The 25820-nt window shown below is 30.4% G+C and overlaps 1 protein-coding gene across 3 annotated transcripts in view; it reads left to right on the top strand.

Moving 5' to 3' along the window:
* The first annotated feature begins 830 nt into the window (after nucleotides 1-830).
* LOC139502412 (sodium-driven chloride bicarbonate exchanger-like) overlaps nucleotides 831-25820 on the top strand; it is a 69895-nt gene continuing 44905 nt past the window's right edge. For all 3 annotated transcript variants that reach the window (XM_071291860.1, XM_071291859.1, XM_071291861.1), the window contains exon 1: nucleotides 831-942. The gene's annotated coding sequence lies outside the window, so the exon portion shown is untranslated. The remainder of the gene's footprint in view (nucleotides 943-25820) is intronic.

The raw sequence follows: 25820 nt of genomic DNA, 5'->3' as shown, positions 1-25820 counted from the left end.
TGCGATTCATCTTATATTTAATGAGTCTCCCTCAATTTTAGTCTGTAACCCGGAATTTTTTTCTCAATCGATTTATGAATCTCGAACAGCAGTATACTACTGTTACCTTTATTCGGACGCATAAAATTTGTAGCGTATAGTTTTCATGTTCTATGTCTTTATGGTTTTTGAATCCCCCTTTTATTCTCCTCCCCCTTTTTAAAGTCTGTGTTATTCTAACAAAATGCTTAAACAATTACATCTAACTAATAGGTATCACACATCCGATAGAAAGTATATTTATATTTTCACGAACAATTACAAAGTAAAAATAAAATCATACTATTTTAAAAAATGTATGAAGTTTTAGATAAATGTTAAACTTTTCAAGTTGATTTACAAATCAGAACTTAACCCCAAAACACTTCGTTAAAAGAGATTGCATGTTTTACAACGAGTGACAAAAGCCTTAGGCAGATCATATCCATCAAGACCCAAGTACAGGTCTATCAACGTGAGAGATACACAAAGTGTGTGTACGATGTTGTTTAGCAAATAATTAAGCTTTAGGAGTATTGGATATTTTTAAATAAATTTCTTTTTAGATAAATGATGAAGAGTACTTAAATGTGCAAGTCAACACGTGCGAAAATGAAAACGGAAATATCAGTATTGTGTTATCTTATCCTTAGCGAATAAAATGACACCTTTAAAATACACTGCACTGTATTTTGTAATGATGTGCAGAGGTCAGTTCATAACAATCATCAGCCATCATTTACTGTCTTTTTTGACGTCACAAACGATAACAGTGTATTGAACATGTCACGTGATTTTGTTAGAACGATGTTGTTCAAATGCGTATAAAAAGAAATGAAAAGTAATAAAATCTTCTTTCAAATAATGTTACATGGTGTATTGAAAGTAATTTAAGATTAAAGGACCCATTCCTGACATTATATAGTAAGTTTATTTTTCTATGTTAGAACTATCCTTGGACTAGTAGAACATATAGTATTTAATTTAGGTAGCGCAAAGAAAGCTTTTCGATAATATATTTGTTCGATGGTTTAACACCAATAAAATTAAGATAAAAGAGTATTAAATATATGTATTTAATTTAGATACTACAGAGAAAGCTTTTCGATAATATATTTGTTCGATGGTTTAACACCAACAAAATTAAGATAAAAGAGTATTAAATATATGTATTTAATTTAGATACTACAGAGAAAGCTTTTCGATAATATATTTGTTCGATGGTTTAACACCAACAAATCTAAGATTAAAGATATAGATCTTTTACAAAAATGTGTTTTAGTCCATCATTAAACGTTATTATTTTGTTATCAATATCATGAATATGTTGATAGCAAGGGTTGAATTAATGAAGTTTTGACTTAAAAATAAATATGAAAACACATGAAAAAAGTAATGATTCAGAAAAAAGACTGATATTTAAAAATGCATCGTTTAGATTATCTACATTGGAAACGTTCTTGGGTGACAATTGGACGGTGGATAAAGTGGTAGATCTTACCATACACATGGCACGGTACAGACCATTAAAAGGATCAAGTTATATTCCTCTTCCAATTAAACTCATATCAAAACATGCCATTATCAATGTCAAAAATAAAGACAGCAAATGTTTCATGTGGTCGATTTTGGCAGCAATTCGCCCAGCGAAATGTCACGGAGAGCGAGTTTGGAAACACAAGGAACACACTTCAAGCCTAAGGATCACTAATAATACAATTTTCGTATTAATGATTAAAATAAACCGTGTTGTCTTTGTTCTTACTTGAACAATAAAAATGATGATGTTAATGCGTTGGATAGATTTGTGGTTAAATGATACGTCTCGATCAAACATTCTACGCTTACATGTTTGTCCTGTATTTTTAGATGTTTTTATAGTTTATTGCCTAGTATTACATATTTTATTGTTCTTTAAAGATGCCAAAAGTAAAAAAATGAAAACAACTGAACTCAGAGTAAAATTCAAAACGAAACGTTCCTAATCAAACGGCAAAATCCGGTCAAACACAGCAAATTTATGAATAACAACAGTAATATTCCTGACTTAGTACAGGCATTTTCCTCTGTTGGAATTGGGAATTATTTTACTTTTAAATTTGGCAGGACTAATTTTTTTCTGGATTTGATATCGCAACACTAAAAACAATTAATTGCAAGGAAAGGATGAATATTTTCCAAAACTCACGAAGACCGTTATAAGGCTATAGAATGCCTCCAAAAAGAATAAGTAAATGCATCTAATATCACATTTGCCCATGTGATTTGGAACCTTAGGTTCTTGATAGTTTCAAATTAATTAACGGATAATTTAGAAAACAATGTTAAATATACATTCATTATTTACGTAATCTCAATTACAGAGCTAATGATATCTCCTGGTGGATTATAATGCACCAGTATCTTTGGCTACCCAATTCTTGAAAATAGAAAATAACTAACTCCGTATGTAAATGTAACCTTGAATGGATTTTGCTTTTATTTTTATGTCATTTTGGTGGTATAGCTCTTTATATGTCCAAGTACTTCAGAGGAAGTGTCAGTAAAAAACTATAAAATATATTATGACTGGAAAGTGTTTTTTTAATGTTTTGATATATGGTAATGTACATGTTACTGAAGTTACTGAAATATCTATTGTTTCTATGGTCACGGATAAACAATATTGTTGAAAAATGTTAAATGTTACAGTATTGAGTTTTATTTTGATATAAATTATAAATAAAATACAGATTTCGCTGACTGAATGAATGTGACATTTCAAGAGTTGATAGTGATTAATAGCTAACAAATATATGTTAATTAGTTGTTTGTTATATAAAATGGTCCTTTTTGATTTGAAATCAGATTTTTCTTGTCTTCTGTGAAATGATAAAACTCAAAAACGCAAAATAGATACATGCAGCTGACATTTTAGGATCACTATTTAAACACACAAGTATTCAAAGCAACGGGTGTTGAATCACATTTAAAAAGTAAAATCGCAAAAATAATAAACTCCGAGGAAAATTCAGACGGAAAGTCCCTAATCAAATGGCAAAATCAAATGATGAAACACATCAAACGAATGGACAACAACTGTCATATTCCTGACTTGGTAACAAAAGTCATTTCCAATTCTTAATAACAAATCTGGACTTCATCAATGAATAATGAAGGACATATATCATTGGGTTCCTACTTCCAAGCACTTGTCAACTTCTAGCTAATGAGGTTCGTTCATTTGCCGATTGCCGGACGTTTCACAAGGACATTGTACGCCGTTAAACTGTCACGTGGATTCATTTGTTTTCGTGGGTACCAACTTTTGTCAATTGAGGAAAATTTGTATATTCGTGGATAATTTATTTCGTAGTTTTGTCAAAGTCTGCATACATTCCTTCTGAAAATGTCATTGGGTTCCTACTTCCAAGCACTTGTCAACTTCTAGCTAATGAGGTTCGTTCATTTACCGATTACCGGTCGTTTCACAGGGATATTGTACGCCGTTAAACTGTCACTCGGATTCATTTAATTTCGTGGGTACCAATTTTGGTCAATTGAGGATAATTTGTATATTCGTGGATAATTTATTTCATAGTTTTTGCAAAGTCTGCATACATTCCTTTTGAAAATTTGTATTTCTTTCAACATTTAAATTTGTGGTACCCATGAACCACGAAATCCACAAAAAATGGTATCCAACGAATATTCATGAATCTACAGTAGTCAGGTAGGTGTTAATACGAATTGTCGAAATAATACTTAAGGTGGTACCTAACACTGCAGGGAGAAAACTCTGTAAAATCAGCTAAACGTTTTAATTACGTTACGTTGGTAAGGGAATATTAAGCTTTTCAATGATCAAAATAAGAGTTTGTCAAACTGCTATATAACCAGTGTAATTTTTCTGGCAAAATGGTTGGTTCAAATTTTTAAATTTTTTTATATTTTTGTTAAAGGGTCAAAGTAAATACTTTGACCAAATTTTATGAAAATTAAACGAGCCGAATTAATTCTAGTGAAAGTACTGGGTACCACCTTAAACAGGTCAAACTAATATTAGTCAAAATATTAATAATACTAGTTATAATAGTAAAAACACTGGTCAAAATGATAACATTACTTGTTTTAACATTAACAACGATACTGGTCTAAATAATACTTGTCAAAAAGGAAAAATAGGTCCAAATAAAAGCAATACTTGTCAGAATGATAATGATACTTGTTAAAATGATGATACATGTAATACTTGTAAAATTGATAATATTACTTGTCAGAATAGTAGTATTACTGGTGAAATAATAACAATATTGACCAAATTGATAATATTACTTGTCAAAATACTAATAATACTTGTCCAAATAGGAACACTACTGGTCAAAATAATAACAATATACTTGTCAAATTGATTATATAACTTGTCAGAAAAGTAATGTTACTGGTCAAAATAGTAATAATACTTGTCAAATTGATCATATTATTTGTCAAAATATTATCATTACTGGTCAAATTACTAATATAAATGGTCAAAATGATAATGATACTTTGTCAAAATAATAACGATACTTGTTAAAATAATAGAATATAATAACAACAGAAATGACAACAATAGTAACTAGTTTGAGCTTTCCAAAAAAGCTATGGACTGCTTCGCTCAATCATCATGTAAGGCAATGCGTGTGCATGAAGTTGTTGGAAATTGAATGTGTGCCTAGATTTGAGGCAGTTATAAAATACAGATAATGCATTTTTGTAATCATTGTATAGGAATATTGTTTAGCAAAACAAATACTGGATATTGCAGAATAATAACGAAAGTAAACACGTATTAGTTGATATTTCAATATTGAATTTTAATTGGCAATATATGCATATAAAACAGACATGAATTAATGACAGTTGATCGGAACTGAAATACATAAAGTTAAATGTCCGGCATTTGAGGTGTTATCCTGAGACGAGAAAAGTCTGTAATTCTTTATCTCATTTAAGCAAATAGCTGATGCTATATCGCTGCCGCATCATAAAGCAAGATGGCGTGTATGTCGACCGAAACTTATATCTCCGCCCCGTAATGAAAAGCAAAAATTTCAATAAAGATAGACATTGTAATTTTAGATGTTACAATGTGTGTGTTTAAACTTCACTTGCAACAGGTAGATCGTAAGTTTGAAAGATTTTGGTGGGGTTGGTGTTGCTTAGTGTTTATTTTTCTATGTTGTCAGTTTTTTTAAATTTATGAGTTTGAATTTCCATCCGGTATCTTTCTCTCCTTTTTTTAAAAAGATTATAAAACCCGGATGTAATCATCATTGAGAGATGATCAACTAGTGCTTAAGGAAGATCAAGAAAAAACAATTTATAACAAATTGAGTAACATACAGTCGTGATGTACCGATCCTTTTGTAAGATGTAATTGATAACAGTACATGTTATGATCTGTATAATTGTTTCTTAAGTAATTTATCAATTTTACCTATTGATCTATGTAATTTGAAACAATCACATTTTCTTGTTGATAATGTTGCTTTTTATCGAATAAATACAATTGTCATAGTTTTATTGATGACAATTCAAAATAAAACTTATGATACAAGCAAATAACCGTTTGAATCATAAATTAAAACTTTCAAAATAAAACTTCAACCAAAATTGTCTAGTGAAATGAAAGCAATAAAAATCCAAGTGATATCAAATAGTTGTGATACAACTAAAATGTTTGTAATAAAAATTTTAATTATTAAGGAGATAGCTCATGAAATTTTATCAAATGCCAATAATTATCAAACATGTAAATCTTAAGATAATAATTTGTTTTAGATACCGTATAGCGGGTTAATTTCGCGGTCGGAAAGGTTTGCTTATTATCGTGGATAGAATTAATTTCGCCAATTTAACACTGCACATGCAAATGTATTGATAAAAGTTTTAAATCTGCCAAAATAATAAGCGCAAAAATATTTCGTATAACTTATTCAATTAAAATCGCGAATTTTACGCCCGCGAAAATAACCCTCTATACGGTATCTCTATCTTTATTTCATATTAATAGTCTACATAATGTAAATGGCTTTTTTGAAAGTGATTCATGACATTAAGTACACGAAATTGTAGAGTAAAATGAGGGTGACTTATTATTTTAGCGGAGCTTGTAATTCTGTTATTTAGGTTTGTTTTTAAAAAGATGGGTTGTTTTCATACATACTGTCCCAAGTCAGGAGCCTCTGGCCTTTGTTAGTCTTTTATATTTTTAATATAAGTTATTTGTGTATAATTCGAAGTTTGGTATGACGTCCATTATCACTGAACTAGTATAGATATTTATTTAGGGGCCAGCTGAAGGACGCCTCCGGGTGCGGGAATGTCTGGCTGCATTGAAGACCTATTGGTGGTCTTCTGCTGGTGTCTGTTCTATGGTCGGGTTGTTGTCTCTTTGACACATTCCCCATTTCAATTCTCAATTTTATTCTATATTCAATTTTTTTTATCCTTTAGACATTATGTCTTAGTAGTTTTACTACTGTAATAACAATCCAGTCAACACTGATGTTATGAGTTCAAATACCGCTCGTGCAGGTGAATTCGACTCCAATCTTTATCAACGGACGGTGGTTTACATCGGGAACTCCGGCTTTCTCCAACCATATAAACTGACCTCCACACAATAGCAAAAAAAAATGGCACTGAAAGTGGCGTTCAAACACCAACAATCAAGCATTTAAACATTTAATAAGCTTACCCATCTAGAGCATCTGATATCATCCCCCTACACCTCTAGTTTCGAGAATGTGTTGCTCAGTATTTAGTTTTCATGTTTTGTTTAAAGATTAGCAGTTGCAATAATTGATCTTTTATTGTTGATATTGATAATTGAATAAAACATGTAACATAAAGTAATGGTTAATAAGACAACATCCAACAATACACATACCTAAAGGAGATCTAGAAGGTAAAACACAGTTTAAACAGTAGACAGTATGGTGTCCAGTCAAAACACCAATCACGAAATCGAACCGAGTTAACAAATGCTTTGCCAATAGTTAACAAAATCCCTTCGAATCAAATTTTTTAAATAATGAAAAACATTATGATATGACGTTTGCTATGTGTCAAGCGTATGCACCTGATGCAGAATTATGTTATTTTGTGTGATATAGACCTTCTAATCGGTATATTAGCAAAACGTTCATAAAGGTACGAATCCAGAACAGGAAAAACGAGCAATGCTAAATAATCGGGACATCGAAGAGATAATTAAATAAAGCAGAACTTAAGTATTAAGGTGGTACCAAACACTTTCACTAAAACTAATTTGGCTCGTTTAATTTTCATAAAATTTTGTCAAAGTATTTACTTTGACACTTTAACAAAAAATAATAAAAATTCAAAAATATTGAACCAACCGTTTTGTCAGAAAAATTACGCTGGTTATATAGCAATTTGACAACCACCAATTTTGATCATTGAGAAGCTTGATATTCCTTTTACAACACAACGTAATTAAAACGTTTAGCTGACTTTACACAGTTATCTCCCTGTAGTGTTAGGTACCACCTTAAACAGTCTCGTTGATAAATTTTCATAAAGTACGAATCTGAAAAGAAGTTAGGTTAACAAATTTAAAGTATATTGCAAAAAATTAAAGCCAAGGTGGTCCATTGCAAGGGTAGAAAATTCTCAGTATTTTGAACATTACAAGTTATGTAGCAGCTAATCTATAAATATGACAATATTATTGATAATTACTGTGGATTCATTTTTATTCGTGGTATACCAATTTTCGTGGGTTTCGTGGGTCACAGCGAACCACGAATTTAAGAATTCAACGAGGAATAATCCTGAGAAATGTGTATGGAGTCGGATGTTAATTTCCGGTTATGTTATGCAGTTCTAGTATAGTGTTGATTAGCGATAAACATTGTAACATAACACGTGTTTTTTATTGAAAGAAGATACAAGTATTTTGAATTATTCTATAATAAATATATCGAATATCAGTGATAATTTACTTTTTGAAATTGATTAAAACTGTTCATGGAAAATAACTGCAAGTTGTTAATTACCGTGTCATAGTTTGGTTTACCAGTGATTAAAAATCAAAAGGATTAAGTACGGGGATATTGCCCGTAGGTAATATTGTTTATGACAGGAACATATTTTTTCACACCTTATACTTATATCACTGTTTATTATATCGTGATTAGGGAAATGAGCTTTCAATCATAAAGTTTTGAATGCCTTATAGAATTCGGACAAGAATTTACTAATTGTAAAACAAACAAATAATTAGTTGTCTCTTTCTATTATTGTAATCGAAGTTATCAATGAACACTTTAAACTAGAATGACCAAGCGAGGATTTTGACAATTCAAAACTTTTTCAATGAATTCCTTCTTTTTTGTTTTGTTTTATTATTGATCAAACCAAGGAGGTTATATGATCTCATAAATCAAAAAGAAATCCACGAATTACGTATCTAATTTTTTGTTATTGTAATCAGCGATCCACGAATTTACGTATACCACGAAATGCCTTTTTTTCTCTATCCACGAAAATTGATACCCACGAAAATAAATGAATCCACAGTATGTCATCAGAAAAGTGCTGATACTAGAATTTAAAACATGGTGTGAGATAATGTCCTACGAAATACCACATATCAATAGATAATTAGTTTGTAGGTAATTACAATTCTCAAAAGCATGTGACAATGATTCTTATGTGTACCTTTACTTTTGATTTATGTTGGACATCCTTTTTATTTAACTTCCTTTAAAATGAAAATTTGAATTACATCATACATGAATATTGTCCGAATTAGATGTTAATTTTGCTCAAAATATACAAAATATGCTTATGCTGTAATAGGTCTCTAGTGTGGACAGATTGATACTTGTTTATACCCCTGCTGAATGTATTTCTTGATGTTTAATGCAAATAGCAAGTAGGGGATGAAATTGCAGTGTAACAAAATTTGGGTCATGAATTTTAAGTAAAAAAGTGATTTGGTCCAGCAGAAAAAGGTTAAAAATTAGGACTTCGGAAGCTGTCAAAAGACCCCCTTAACATAAAATTGTCCATATTTTGAGTTAGAGTCGATGAAGATTTCTACAATTTTAATATACTTTGTCCCAAAAGTAGTACAACACACTGTAAAAATATTATTGAGAAAACCAAGGTGGGATATTTTATTTACATTTATTGTCTTAAAGAAATGCACTACTAAAATAACTGTGTACTCGGACCTAATGACACTTGCCAAATATGTAATTTTTACTGTGCACACAGATTTCGATAACATAAATGATTTCTTTCTCGATCATTTGTCAACTTTTGTTGCATATATTTCTCCATTACTTTTTTAAATATGTATTAATGTGTTTTTTTTTTTTATAAAATTGGTGGGAGTGTAAGAGATTTATGTCGCGGTATTACCTATAAAAATTAATTTCTGTGCTAAATACAACTAACCATCTGATAATGAGTGTCATAATTAATTGCTTCTTTGATGTAGATATTCATGTTCTACTTCCGCGGTCAAACAATTAGATATTACTAACAACATGCTTGAAACATATTAATTTTGGCATAATTTCAATTTCAAATTGTAAATTAACGAATATGGTGACTATAGTTTATAACAAAGCAAACTAACAGAATCAAAAGACATCTAGAGTTCTATATAATGTTTTATCAATGCACTAGTAGGGTGTTAGCTATTTGTCTTTTTGACTTTTTGTCAAATATTCGGAATTCTCTGGTTTTATCCATGTTGTGAAAAGAAAAATTTTCGCGCTACCTCTACGCTCCTTGTCATAATTTTATAGCTTATAGCGTAAAATGCATTTTTTTAGAAATATAATACGATCCCTGTTATTTTTTCGTAGTTTTGAAAAAAGAAAAAAGCTGATGTTAAATGTATGAAAATACGGGTAAATTATTTCCCACCAAATTTTTAAATTATTATACATTAAAAACAAGGACACAGACTTATCAGTTTTTTTTCTGCTTTTGCTCCTTATTTTTTTGATTTTTTTTTAGATATTAGGAATTTTTCTGGTTTTATTTGAATAAGTGAAGAGCCAATAGAAAATTTTCCCCGCTAACCCCTACTATTCTTTTCATAATGATTTTACACGAAGTTTAAAAGTTTGAAAATGCTATAAAATCCTTCTTATTTTTGCATAGATCATACTAAAAAAAGAGAGCCAATTTTAAATTTATGAACATTAAAGGAGCTTGATTTCCCGCCAAATATCAGTGGCTAATATCTCGAAAACATGCACACGGACCCTTAAGTTTTTTATGCTTTTTTAGTCCCTCTATTCATGAACTAGCAATTTAGAAAAGTTTTAAAAAAGTATTGTCTTGATCATCCTCATTAAATTTCTTTATTTACATTCTATCAATTTATTACAGTCCATTATTTTGATACAGAGGAGCGGACAATGTCTATACGTCAAACTCTTAATAGCCTCGAGTCTAGATAAGTATCGAAATACGTCACACTAGTAGTAGCCTCAAGTCTCGGAAAGTAACGCAAAAACTCAAACCTATACTTTCAAGAATCAGCCATCAAAAACACATTCTCTTAAAGGACAAACTAACATCAACGTTTATTTGGACCCGAGAGGAACCATTCTTTCCATTTGTCTTTGTTTGTTTGTTTTGTTTTGTTTTGGTGCTTACTACTTCTCTTTTATTTCATTTATACAATACTAATATACAAATTAAAAGGTAAAATACCAATATAGGCAGGAACGGGACCGCGAATTTCAGTACAGATGCAAAGACTGTAAAACATTATTTATTTACAAAATATGGCATTGTGGAATGATAGTCAATAAGACAACTACCCATTAAAGTTCAACATATAAGTCGTCATATCTTAATCAGATATTCAATAACGGTCAACCAACTCGTGAAAGATTTGTTGGTCCTTGATTTTAAAATCGTTGCAATACTCCTTTGCATATTAATGCAACATATCCATCTTCAATATGATAATTTGTTTGTTGTTTATCAAATATGATAAATTGCAACTCTTAATTTCATTTAATGATTAAAAAACATAAAGTGACTAATTTACAGATATCATTTAGGATAAACGCATATATTGCATTGACAAGTAAACAATATTGACATTAGATTCATTCTATTCTATAATGGAACACACGATCAATTATGCTTCATAAAACTCACTTAACTAAATGAACCTGCTGGTACCGATGAAATTGCGTATCAAGGACAATAAATTGTGTAATATTAACAAAATGATGCATATGTTTCGTATGAAAATTACAAAACATTAAAGATTAATACGAACGAACTAGCTACTCCGGTAGAAAGATAAAAAATCGTCAAAACAAATTACAATTAGTTAAACACCTTGTAAAGAAAAAATATTTACCACCTTGTACGTAAACAAATGTATGTAAACAATGAAGTCGCTCGTGATGTATATAATCAATTATGACTTATGACAGTTCCGCATTGTTTTCGTGAACTTAAGCTTCCTGTTAGGAGACCACTTAATAGATCAATTAGTGTACCACAATCTTTGAAAGTCAAGTAATTTAATTCTGCTTTGTTGAAATGCCACTGCTTTTTGACGTTTCATACCCTAGTATAGACGTTGAACTAACCCATTAGTCATCACAGTGTGTTATAATTAATAACCATGATGTACAGTTTCTGTTTCATTTGATTTTACTATTGATACAATATGAATATTGAAAACACTAGATTTTTTTTTCAACAAGGACATGGATAGCCTTTTAGTATTTATTTCAACTTTTTGGAATTTGAGATAATGAATGTTCTTCACATTAGTTTTTTATTTGCCTTCAAACTGTTTGACTTGAGCGCCAATGTTTAGATTGGTGTAGACGGAATAAGCGTTTGGCGTACCATATAATAAACCTAAAATCTTTGTAGCCACCTTGTTTTATTCCTTATACTATTCTTCACTGAATTCTGATTTTAGTTTCTTTTCGGTGTAGATGTATTGCTGCTAATATATCCTACTCAATATGATGCTAGTTTCAAAAATAATACGTTCACACATAAACCGACAAGCGTTGGAGAACGAATAACCATGTTTTATATATAACTCCATTTAAAAATCTTACCACAGTCTGTTGGTTTACTTCCAAAATAAATTATAAGCGGAGAAATAACTCAAATAATGCCAGTACTCAGAGATCTCTATATATTGAGTTTCTTGTCCTATTGTTTATTAAAAAAAAATATTAAGATAGTATTATTTGCTATTGACCTTTTTGTATACATATTTGTTTTTATATTGTGGCAAAATTTAAAATTTAATTTTAAGCATCTTTTAAAGGCAAAACTCTTATTTTTGAAAATTTTAATTTCAATTTTAAATGATACCTTGTCAATCAATAACACACGTGTTACTGGGAATCTTCTAAAAGTATTGATGTGTATTTTTTTTCTACATTGGTTAGAGGTAATGGGGGAGGGTTGAGATATCAAAAAACATGTTTAACCCCGCCGCAATTTTGCGCCTGTCTTAAGTCAGGAGTCTCTGGCCTTTGTTAGTCTTGTATGAATTTTAATTTTAGTTTTTTTGTGTATTATTCAGAGTTTAGTATGACGTCCATTATCACTGAACTAGTATATTTGTTTAGGGGCCAGCTGAAGGACGCCTCGCTACATTGAAGACTCCTGGGTGGCCTTCGGCTGTTGTCTGCTCTATGGTCGAGTTGTTGTCGGCTTGACACATTTTACATTCTCAATTTTATTAACAGAAAAAGACAACATTTTGCAAAATACCAATTTCAATTACAGATGATATTCTGTCACTCAGTAACACACATGTAAGTGAGTAATTGCATCTTATATATTCTGGTAAACTTAATAATAAGAAACTAGAAGGTCATCTGTATATCCTTAGTCTTTTTTATTGAATCTATGACAAAATAAAATATCAAATCTACCGAATTATAAGAAAAATTCTAGTCGAAAAGTCAAATGACAAAAGCAAAATGTCAAACACATCAAACTTATGGAAAACAATTTTCATACTCCTGACTTATTTTATGTATTTTTTTTTATGTAGAAAATGGTGGACTAAACCTGATCTTTTTTAGCTAGCTAAATCTCCTACTGTATGAAACATAAGTATTTCAAATTTTCATAGTCAACCTAGTATCCTTTTGCCCTCTGATACACAGTTAGACGTTTACAATTATGAATTGTTTAAATATCTGAATTGTTGCAAATATAAAGGAACTAGAAATGATTGTCATACAAGTGAGAAAATCAACCATTTTGTACATAAGAAAATGCATGTACCAAGTCAGTAATAAGACAGTTGTTATCCTTTCGTTTGATGTGTTTGAGCTTTTGATTTTGGGCGTTTGATTAGAAACTTTCCTTTTTTAATTTCCGCGGAGTTCAGTAATTTTTTTGTGATTTAACTTTTTGTAACATGTCGATTTACTGCTTTTTATAGAGAAAAAATTAGGTATTGTCTTGGAAAATATCAATGAAAAATCGATCATTCGTTTTGATTTTTCATTCTCTCACAAATCAATTTTTGGCATGTCTATGATTTACTTGTCAATAATAAGGAGTTTATGTTCTACAGAAACACAAAATAACTAGAAATATATCTATTTATACAGCAATCAGGAAATAAAATAAACCAATTTGTATTCAAAAGCTTTTTATGTTTGTAATGCACTTCTTATTCTTTAAACAAATCGAAGCATGCAGATTAATCAATATTGACATTTTGCGTCATCTCTGATGAATAAAATATTCAGAAAATTAACATTAATTTGCCAGAATTTGAAAGTTCATTTGTCAAGAATATTCAATGATAATTCAAGAGAAAACTGATTTTTTTTCTTTATTGACACTTTGTTATTTTTTTATAGTGATTAAGATTATAATATGATAAACTCTCTTTTCATGAATGTGACCTACCGAATTAGACTATTTACCAGATTTATAATAACGTAAGAAACACGACGGGTGTCACATGTGGAGCAACATCTGCTTACCCTTCCGGAGCACCTATGATCAGATTGTTGGGGTGTTAGTGTTGCTCAGTCTTTAGTTGTGTATTCTGTACTATTATTTGTCTGTTTCTCTTTTTATTTTTAGCCATGGCGTTGTCAGTTTATTTTGGATCTATGAGTTTGACTGTCTCTCTGGTATCTTGCATCCCTCTTTTGCACTCCTATTTGTGACATTTGTACCAATTATGTCTGTTTGTTTTTTCAAACATCGTTGCCAAGATAAAGAAATTATAAACGACTGTCATACCAGTGAGAGGTTTAGCTAGCTATACAACCAGGTTTTATCCACCATTTTTTTTATATTTATTTTCTATTCGTTTGATGTGTTTGAGCTTTTGATTTTACCATTTGATTACGGACATTCCATTTTAAATTTTATTCAGTGTTCAGTATTTTTTTTTCTCACTTTTTATGCTGAACATGCTACTAATAATAAAATGTTTACAAAGAAGACTTGTCTTATTTTCCTTGGCACAAAAGTTAACTTTTTGATACAGATAAAACATGTTTTCGATGTATCACATACTTCTCTTAAATTATATCTTTATGTATTTAAACTTAGCTGATGCACTATAAATTACATTAAAACATTCATTATTAACATCCGTATCTTATTTACCAGGGGCCATATATTAAGTCACATATTCATACTTAATCTTTGTTAAATTTTACAGTTTGATGCATGAGAAACACCTCTTAACCGCAAGTTCATGTAAGGGACAAATGTTATAGTTCCCCCAATTGACGATTTATCTAACATTGGGTGAAGGTTGGTACCTATTGAAATTTTGAATTTGTTTGCACCTATTCTGAGTCAGGGACCTGATGTTCAGTGTGTAACCACAAGTTCACGTAAGGGACAAATGTTATAATACCGACTGAGTTTCCCCAATTGACGATACATTTACAACATAATGTGCTTATCCTCGTACGAGAAACCGTCCGTTGGATTCCATCTCGTGTTGAATGTTGCAGATTCTGGGAGGTTTAGGAAGCTATAAGAGCACGTTTTTTCTTCCTACAATTGATAGTTAATTTTGTCAGATTTTGTAAATTTTCTTCTTTTTAATTTACCAGATATTAACTCACATATTCATACTAAATCTTTGTTAAATTTTACAGTATGATGCATTAGAAACACCTCTTAACCGCAAGTTCACGTAAGGGACAAATGTTATAATTACGACTGAGTACCCCAATTGACGATTCATTTAACATAATATAGTGAGGTTAAAGGGTGAAGGTTGGTACCTATTGAAACGTTAAAACCCGCTGCAATTGTTTGCACCTGTCCTGAGTCATGAACATGATGTTTAGTGGTTGTTGGGTGCCGAAAGCTATAAAAATAGGTTGATCGAAGCATTTTTATTCCTACCGTTAAACGATACAGTCTAACGTTTGATTTTAAACATTTTTGTGAACTTCACTTTTTTGAATTTACCCTGGATTTGGTATTTCAGTTCATTTTTTCTAAACTCCAGATGCTGGGCCAAAGCAATCGATGAACATTTAAATTTGTAACCACAAAATACTTTTTTTGAAAGAACTAAAAGACAGATCGGCTTTGATCATTGTTTAAGGCCGTATGGTGACCAATAGTTGTTCATTTCTGTGTCATTTGGTCTCTTGAGGAGAACTGGCAATCATACCACATCTTCTTTTTTATATTTGAATCATGATATCATATTGGAGTATGTAACATGTCCTACTGCGGACGTGGATTTATTTAACATGCATGTTAACGTATCTTACACAGTGTCATGTATTGGTCTAGATCAAAGCGTACATATTCACACCAACATGCAATTGGGTTCCTTTTGGAATGCTAAGAATTCGTCGTTTCGGAATCTAATACATTCTGGGTAATATTTTTAAAAGCGTACACTAAAATATTGTGATTGGATTAGAATGTTCTGAACAATGGAAATTCATCCAAAGGTGTAACGTTATTTTCATTTTGGTGTAAGAACAATGAGATTACCTTTAGATTCTGAAAAGGCGAATTATTTCATATCCCCAAAGTAACTCTGTGTGTGCAAATATATTGTATAAGCTGAAAATAAAGTGACACGTTTTTTTTTATCATGTACTACATAATCATAAAGATTAAAATTGTTCTATAGGTGCTGTTTACTTGTATTATGTGTAATGTCTCTTTGATAGCTATATAGAGTAAAGACATTCAATTGAAATTATATAACGTGTATTTCTATGTAGTAAGGCTATTGTTCAGTGGTTGTCGTTTTTTTTTTTCATTAGAGTTTTTTACTTGTTTTTGATGAATATCGTTGTGATCGAGTTGATCAATTTCATTGTTTTTATAGTATGCCTTTTTATGTTGTAATGTTATACTACTGTCTCAGGTTATGAAGAAAGTTTGTCTCTGCTGTTCTTTTATGCATTGTGATTCTATGGTTCTTATCTATCTTGTAGCACAATGTTTATGTTGAGAAAATATGGGAAAATATTTTTGAAATGTGTTCCCTTTGGAATGCTACGAATTATCTTTTATCAACAAAGTACATGTGTGTGTGTGTATGTGAATATATTGTATATGCTCAAAAAAGAAACACTGTCTATGTATTTGTTATATTCGTTAAGTAGAAGACCGATGTGTAAAACAAAATCATGATAAGCTATCTTAGATCTATACACCGAACTGAAACAGGGAGCTGAGACCAGATGTGTGGACAACATACATTCATTATTGTCAGATCAGTATTACTAAGTTGTCCGTTGAAATGGTTCAGTCCTAAAAGCCCTGGGTAAAAAAAACACCGTTTTGATGTCGATTGCATTAGTGAACCATGGTATAAGGGTCCTCGATGTTCATCAACTTCGTACCTTTATTCACATTTAATTTTGTTTTACTCGAGCGTCTCATATGAGTTTTTTTGAAAACTAAACGCGTGTCTGGCGTACACAATCTTAATTCTTGTAGCTTTAATGTGCTTATTAAGCGCATCATGTAACACATAACTTTACTATAATGTAAGCTTCTATGTTGGAATTGAACGGCTTTGTTTCCATTCTTTTTTTGTTGTTGTTGTATTGTCAACATACTAGTAGTTAAAGTGGGGAATTTTCAATGCATGATAGAAGGTAATTGGAGTAACTATTAATTAAGCATTTTTCAAATTGATATATGATTTCATCCCCAAATATAACAGGTCTCTCACTAAATAATAGATGTATGGTCTTCATTTTGCACGGATAATGCGTTTTGGAAGTATTAATAGTTATCAAAGATGCAAGGATTATAATTAAGTACGCCAGACGCGCGTTTCGTCTACATAAGACTCATCAGTGATGCTCATATCAAAATATTATAAAGCCAAACAAGTACAAAGTTGAAGAGCATTGAGGATCCAAAATTCCAAAAAGTTGTGCCAAATACGGCTAAGGTTATCTATGCCTGGGATAAGAAAATCTTTAGTTTTTTGAAAAATTAAAATTTTTGTAAACAGGAAATTTATAAAAAATGACCACATTATTGATATTCATGTTAACACCGAAGTGTTGACTACTGAGCTGGTGATACCCTCGGGGACGAAACGTCCACCAGCAGTGGCATCGACCCAGTGGTGTAAATAGTTATCAAAGGTACCAGGATTATAATTTAGTACGCCAGACGCTCGTTTCGTCTACATGGTTTATACTCGTAATACTATAAAAGACCTATCAAAAGACCGACATATATTCAAAAAGAAACTTCATCAGCGGACAATCAACATAAAATGTTTTAACTTAAAAAAAAAACATGCCATCAAAAATAAAAGACTTAAAACTATTTTTGATCTGAGCGTTACTGGTGAGTCTCATGAAGACGAAACGAGCGTCTGGTGTATCATACCTTTGTACCTTTGCTATATTTTCATAATTAAGCCGCTGTTTAGCCTTATTCATCTTAATTACAATTCATTATAATTACATTACATGTATATATATATGTTTCATTGTTATCCTTTATTTTGATTGTTTGACACTACTCGGAAGGATTTCAGAACTCATTACTTTTTTCCGTATAAAATAAAAGACATTTGACTGGATGTGATATCGCTGGTAATGTTGGAATAAAGCATTGACACACAAAGTCAATTCTTAATAACATAAATTAGAATTTCATGTTTGTAGTATAAAAATCTAATTATAAGAATTGAATTCTTCTTTTTATAGTTTTATTTGGTTGTAAAAGCGTTGCCTGTACGCCCATTTATAATACGAAGCTTTTTTCCGTAATGAATACAAAGGTATATGAAATGTGCTGCGTGTCAACGGTTTAATATCCTAACGAAACTATGAAAAGAAGCATTCAATTCCTAATTATAACCCAGATAAAGCATTCTGTTAAATCTGACGCCTGTGCATTTGTCTTTTTTGTGCAATCTACGTGTGTTTAATATCAATCTGAACATCATGAAGATTTTTGCAATGTATTGTACTATGATAATGATTAATTCATATATAGAACACAATTATATAATTCTCAGTGATCAATCACTTTTGATTAACCCAAGGTTTAAACTGCTAGTGTTCAAACTATAAGTAGTCATACATTCAAAATTAAGGATGTTCGCTGCTCAGTTTCAAAATAAATAACTTTTTATAAAACTAGTATGCATTGATAGGGAATAAATTAAGGAATCAAAAAGCAAAAAAAATATAGGGGTCAATGTGCTTGTTTTCGAGAATTTAGCCATTGTAATTTTGGCGGGAAAATGATCTCTCTTGATTTTTCATAGCTTTATCATTGACCAGTTAAAATTCTCAAATACTATTGAAAAATAAATAAAATTTTATAAGACTGTTACAAATTACTTATAATTATACTTGTAAAAGAATTATAAAAAGAAAAAGGGGGGTTCATGGGGAAATTTTTTAAAGCCATTGAAATGGATAAAACCAGAGGATTCCGTAAAACTGACAAAAATTCCAAAACATGACCAACAGACACCCTTAAATCATCAAAAGAATTGATTGGAGTATAGATATATTGGTTACCTTTAGTTTTTTTTTCATCCGGCGATAACATGCGTTATTTTTAGAATCGTTTTATTCTTTGGTAAAGTTGTTGTCTCCTTGCCACCTTCACAATTTCAATTCTCTATTTTATCAAATAAACTCATCATAGATATCAGGACTAAAGTTTGTATATACGCCAGACGCGCGTTTCGTCTACAAAAGACTCATCAGTGACGCTCGAATCCAAAAAAATTAAAAAGGCCATATAAAATACGCAGTTGAAGAGCATTGAGGACCAAAATTCCCAAAAGTTTTGCCAAATCCAGCTAAGGCAATCTATGCCTGAGGTAAAAAAAGCCATAGCATTTCAAAAATTCATAATTTTGTTAACAGTCAATTTATAAAATTTAATAAAATTGCGAATGCAAATTGGAAATGTGTCAAGGCGACAACAACCCGATCATAGAGCAGACAACAGCCGAAGTCAACCAATAGGTCTTCAATGTAACTAGAAACTCCCAGCAACCGGAGCCGTCCTTCAGCTGGCCTCTAAACAAATATGTATACAATTTTAGTGATAATGGACGTCATACTCAACTCCGAATTATACACAAAAAACCAAATGTCAAAATCTTACATCACTCACAAAGGCAAGAGGCTCCTGACTGAGTTGTACAGATTTATGAAAATCCAGCAATGACCACTCAGAACAGAGACGTTAGACCAAATTTAATAATATGTATGTTTTCATGTGAAAAATATACGGTAGGTAGGTAGGAAATTGTTTTTATTTTACAACTTTTTTTTAACATTGAGTCTACTGGAGAGAAATTTAGAATTTAACAGTACTTATTGAAAAATTATAAAAAAAACAAAATTTAAGGTAGGCTATTTATCAAAATATAGGGTAGATATAAATATTTGAAACAAACAGATTTTAGTTGGTCTTAAAGCGCCACACTATTTTGTGTATATTTTTTAATATTGAATTTTTCGAATCTGTCTTATCTAGACAAAGATCTATTCAATCATAATATTATATGCAATCTGAACAGGGAAATAAAACTTGTTAAAGGAAATAACATACAAGAAATCGAACCTGACAATAAGATTTAAAAATGTTTGTCCTTGTTTTTAATGCTCAAATAGTAAATCGTGGAAATTGGCAATAGTTAAACTACAAGTTCGTATTTGAAACAAGGCATAAAACCACATATCAACATTTTAAGACATTCAACAGTATTTCGTAGTCAAAAAGCAAAAACAAAAAAACAAAATAGAAAAAATAAATAAATTTAACCACATATTCAAATATACATATTAAAATGGATAAGTAGGTTTAGATATGAACATAATTATATCAAGGGCAAAATAAATGTCCTCGTTATGAAAACTTTTGTCATGTTAGCATTATAATAACTTTTACATGTTATATATGACGCATTGCTATATTAATCAATAAAGTTAAAGACGAGGAAAAAAATATACACACACCATTTAAGCAACCGTTAAGTTAAAGACAATGGCGTGGTCAGTTTATTTTCATCTACGAATTTGAATGTCACTCTAGTATCTTCTGTCCCTCTTTATATTTCATGTATTTAGTGAACTCGTAAATGCCAACCTGATTATGGATAACGTCTAGATTAAACACAGGTGATCTATAATTAAAAATCGAGAAGTCCTTTTTGAAGTTTTGAAATTTGCTATGCACACAATACTTTGTCTTTTTATTTTTTAGCCAATGCGTTGTCAGTTTATTTTCGATCTATAAGTTTAACTGTCCCTTTGGTATCTATAACCCCTCTTTTGGACAACTCTTGTTCATAATGGATTAACAGGTGTTTTACGTAAAAATTAAGTTACATGTAGACAGAATATCTGTCAAACCAATTAAGGACATTTAAACTTGTGAAGAAGAATACTTTGTCATTAAATCATGTCATGAATGTGCTTTTATTACACAAAACCTACAACTTTTCTTGATCAATGACAATATCCAAAAACTTGCAATTAAATTTAACATTTTCGTTCCATTAACATTGGTTATCACATACATTTCCTTTGAAGGTGTCTTTACTATGTAAAGATATTACTGTCGTTTTAAAATTGTTCTGTTACATGTTGGTAAATAAATTAGTAGTTTACCTTTGTTGTTTAGGGATTTTATGTCAGATTTATGTTATCATGACGGGACCAATGTTAATGTTCTGGTATAAAGTAAAAAAAATAAATATACAGATTAAAGGTTAGAAATAATAGTACCAAGGCTGGTCCAATAAAAAAGAATGAAACATTTTTATAATCACGCGTGTTTTCCTGTTAACAAAAGTTTAAATTTTTCGAAAAACTAAGGATTTTCTTATTCCAGGCATAGATTTCCTTAGCCGTATTTGGCACAACTTTTTGGAATTTTGGATCCTCAATGCTCTTCAACCTTGTAATTGTTTGGCTTTATAAATATTTTTATATGAGCGTCACTGATGAGTCTTATGTAGACGAAACGCGCGTCTAGCGTACTAAATTATAATCCTGGTACCTTTGATAATCATTATTATTTTTTTTGATTGACGGGTTTTTGCATTTTTTGATCGCTAACAGTTATATTTCTCGTTTTTTCATATCTTAATCATTTAACGTTAGTTTTATGTCTTTTGTGAATAAAAGGAATCTGGCGGAACAAGGACAGCTGAAGCCTTTCATCCAATTCTGTCAAAAAAATGAACTAAAAAATTAAAAAAAAAACGTGACAAAAGACAATATTATGAAAATTCATACCAACGACTTGAGACTATTTCAATGAAATATTTAGAACAATAACAAACATCAGACTTTTACTTTTCCTTTTACTATGCCGGATTTGCCTACTCTTTCAGATCACCACCAGTTTTTGTTGGGACTCGAGTTGCTCAGTTTTAAGCTTTCAATTATGTATTTTATGTACTGTTTGTTTTTCTGTATCCATAACGTTGGTTGTAAGTTCCTTTTCGATTGTTTGGAGTTTGAATGACCGAAAGCTTTTTTTGCAATTGAATGGAGAATTTTATGACATTCCTGCCTACATGTTACATGTTCTGCCCCATGGATGTATTATGTTACATTACGTCGTATAGATGGCGGGATTGTTCAGATATGTTAGAAATCTAAATTCCTTTAATAAAACCATTCATTTATAGCACAAGACTTGATTTAAAACGTTGAACTTGTTTGCCTGATTGTCTTTATTTATATCCATGACTTTATCAGTTTTGTTGGTAGACCCAAAGGGTCTTTTTTTTGCAATTGAAGGTAGAATTTCATGACATTCCCGCCTACAGGTGACATGTTCTGCGCATGCATGTATTCTGTTAGATCACGTTGCATTGATGTAGGATTTGTTAAGATATGTTACAAATCTAAATTCCTTCAAATAGTACCATTCATTTATAGTACAAAACTTGATTAAAAACATGTAAAACGTGTTGTTTTAACACCTTTTAAAACACAAACAAGTTATTTTGACAAAAGCATTTAAAAATATACAAAATATCCAACATTTTAGTTTTTTGTAACATTAAAATGTTAATGTACAATAACTGCATTTCCTTTGAGAATCTTGTTTTTGCCCCCACGACAAGAAAAGAATCTGTATTGTGACACTTGATTAGGTTAGAAAGATACAAATAAAGTTATCCTTCCATTTAACAATATATGTTTATTAGGTTATTGTTTTGAAAAATCTATAGACAGAAAACAGAGAAGGAGAGAGTATAATATGTATAAAATAATTAAAGTCATTGACAATGTGTTAACATTGAACCTGCCCCTATGAATTTTAATAGATAGATTAAAAGTCATGCATGTAAATAAAGGCAGAAGTAGTATACCGCTGTTCGAAACTCATAAATCGATAGAAAAAAAAAATTGGATTTCAAAATAAAACTGAGGGAACACATTTAATATAAGAGGAGAACAACGACAAAACATTAAAATGTAACAAACAGAAACGAACTAAGTATTAGACAAAATCCTATGAGAATAACAAATATAACATCAAAACTAAATACATGAATTTGGGAAAGAAAAGTACCGTGACACGTGTAACAGTTTAAAACTAAAATGTTATATAAAAAAGAATTTTTCATGTTGAAGTGTATTAGGTTTAATAGATCGGAAGTTGTATGTACATTAATTTTTTTTTCACAATTGACGGAAATTCTGTGGATAATGATTTACATATGTTTATAAGTAAACATCAAACGGAAGAAATCTCGTTAGAAGTCAACAAATCGTGAGCGAGATTTGATCAAGGTCATGTATTATTGGTTAATCGTGTTTACCGGGTAACGTGTTACCAGGAATTGTAACTACTGTTTACATGATATGTTTATGTTTGTGGTCTAGTACACATTTTCCTCACTCAGTTTTTTTACTACTAAAATATTGATATAAATACAACATGTACAAGAAAGTTTTCTTATCACTTATAAATATTTCAAAATACAAAACACGGTAGCCTCGGTTCTTCATTCAACAGTTGTTTTTGATATAGGAATAGTTACAAATATTGTACGTATTTTACTGTCAGTCATTAAGATAATAAATAGAGATGATTCATTTAAAATTAAAATCTAATAAATGCATTTATATATGACAATATTATATGTTAAGGATGTTCGCTGCTCAGTTTCAAAATAAATAACTTTTCATAAAACTAGTATGTATTGATAGGGAATAAATTGAGGAATCAAAAAAGCAAAAAAAATATAGGGGTCAATGTGATTGTTTCCGAGATATTAGCCTGGTATTTTGGCGGGAAAATGTTCTCTCTCGATTTTTCATATCTTTATCATTGACCAGTTAAAGTTCTCAAATACTATTAAAAAAAATAAATAAAATTTTATAAGACTTTTACAAATGACTTATAATTATACAGATAAAAGATTTATAAAAAGAAAAATGGGGGTTCATGGGGATTTTTTAAGGCATTCTAATGGATAAAACCAGAGGATTCCGAAAATCTGACAAAAATTCCAAAACATGACAAGCAGACATCCTTTAGTTCAAGAATTGTGTATTGAAAACAAACTTATTCCCGCTTATACTTTTTTCGCAATTATCCTTCTTTAACCAACTTCGATGCGATTTAATTTCGCGATTAAATTTTTATAAGAAAATTCTCTACGTCGTTTAAATTTGCAATATTTTTCTATTCGCAAAAGTCGTGGAAAAAAGTTGGTTTACATTATTTGATTCCGTTATTCTTATTACTTAAATCTTTTGAAGATGTCATGTTTTCTGAGAAACCGACAGTTAAGGCATCCCACTGTCAAAGATAATAATTCAAACTAGATTTTTCTGTCACCTTTGAAATAAATCTCTCTTTATTAACCTCTATGTACTAGTTTGTTCATAGAAAAGTAGTGTCACCTTAATATATATAATTCTCATTAACTCTCATATGTCTAATATATTATCGCTCTACTAGAGGGCATCATAGATATGATTTAAGGTCAAGGTCAAGGTAATATTACATGTCCTGGTATGTGTCAAGGTTGTCTGATTTTTATGATTTAGTTATACAACCAATCGTATACTAGGCATTCCTACATGTTTCTAAGGACAAACTTAGCCCAGTAGTCAGCATTTTGGTGTTGACATGCATATCAATTATATGGTCATTTTTTTTTTAATTTCCTGCTACAAAGCTTTTAATTTTTCGAAAAACTAGGGCTTTTCTTATTTCAGGCATATATTACCTTAGCCGTATTTGGCACAACTTTTTGGAATTTTGGGTTCTTAATGCTCTTCAACTTTGTACTTGTTTGGCTTAATACCTATTTGATCTGAGCGTCACTGATGAGTCTTATGTAGACGAAACGCGTGTTTGGCGTATTAAATTATAATCATGGTACCTTTGATAACAATTAACTTCTTTTTACCAATTATACTCATTTTTCTAAGGACAAACATCACTTTCATTTGTAAAATCATATTCATTCATATCAATATTAAAATATTACGTCCATGGTTAAGGTAAACAAAATATAATTTTTTGAGTGTTTTAAATGGAAATGCAAATGACTTTTATATGGAAACAGTGATTTACAATTGTAGATAGGTAGTTTATTCTCATAAAACCATGCAAGTAGAAAGGTTATAGAGAAGTTAAAAAATAATATACATAATATACATAAAAAAAAATGCATTAAAAATGCATACAATTCAAAATTTCGGATGAGATAGCATATAAAAGAATATATATATAGTCAAATGTAAAGTTGAGTTAAAATTGTATAAAGAAATACTTTCTATAAGTATTAATATGGTAAATAAATTATGGTTGTTAAGAAGGAGTGAGCTTACTATTAATACATCTTATAAATTTCTTAGTGTCTGGTTTTTTTTAATGAAACAGTTTGTTGAATGTAATAATGGTATGTCTTGGTATTAGTTCATTTGGAATAAATCTTCTTCTTTCATCTTGTAAAGTCGGGCAAATAAAAATATAGTGGTATTCATCTCCGATATCTCTTTTCGTACATATTGAACATTTTCTATCACTTCTGTCAATATTATGCCATCTCCCCTTTTCTATTGGCAGTGAATGATTCGATGTTCGGAATTTACAAAGTGTATATATATATATCTCGGTCATTTATGATGATGAAATAATTCTCAAATTCAAAATTTTCCTTTAAGTAATGCATTTTGATGTGTTTTGAAATCATGTAAACATAAGTGGCCTACCGCTAATCTAACGGAAACAAACGAATACTGATAATCTAACGGAAACAAACGAATACTGTTAATCTAACGGAAGAAACG

This window comes from Mytilus edulis, chromosome 14 (assembly GCF_963676685.1).
Source record: "Mytilus edulis chromosome 14, xbMytEdul2.2, whole genome shotgun sequence".
Taxonomy (NCBI): Eukaryota; Metazoa; Mollusca; class Bivalvia; order Mytilida; family Mytilidae; genus Mytilus; species Mytilus edulis.
This window is presented reverse-complemented; position numbering and strand designations above follow the sequence as displayed.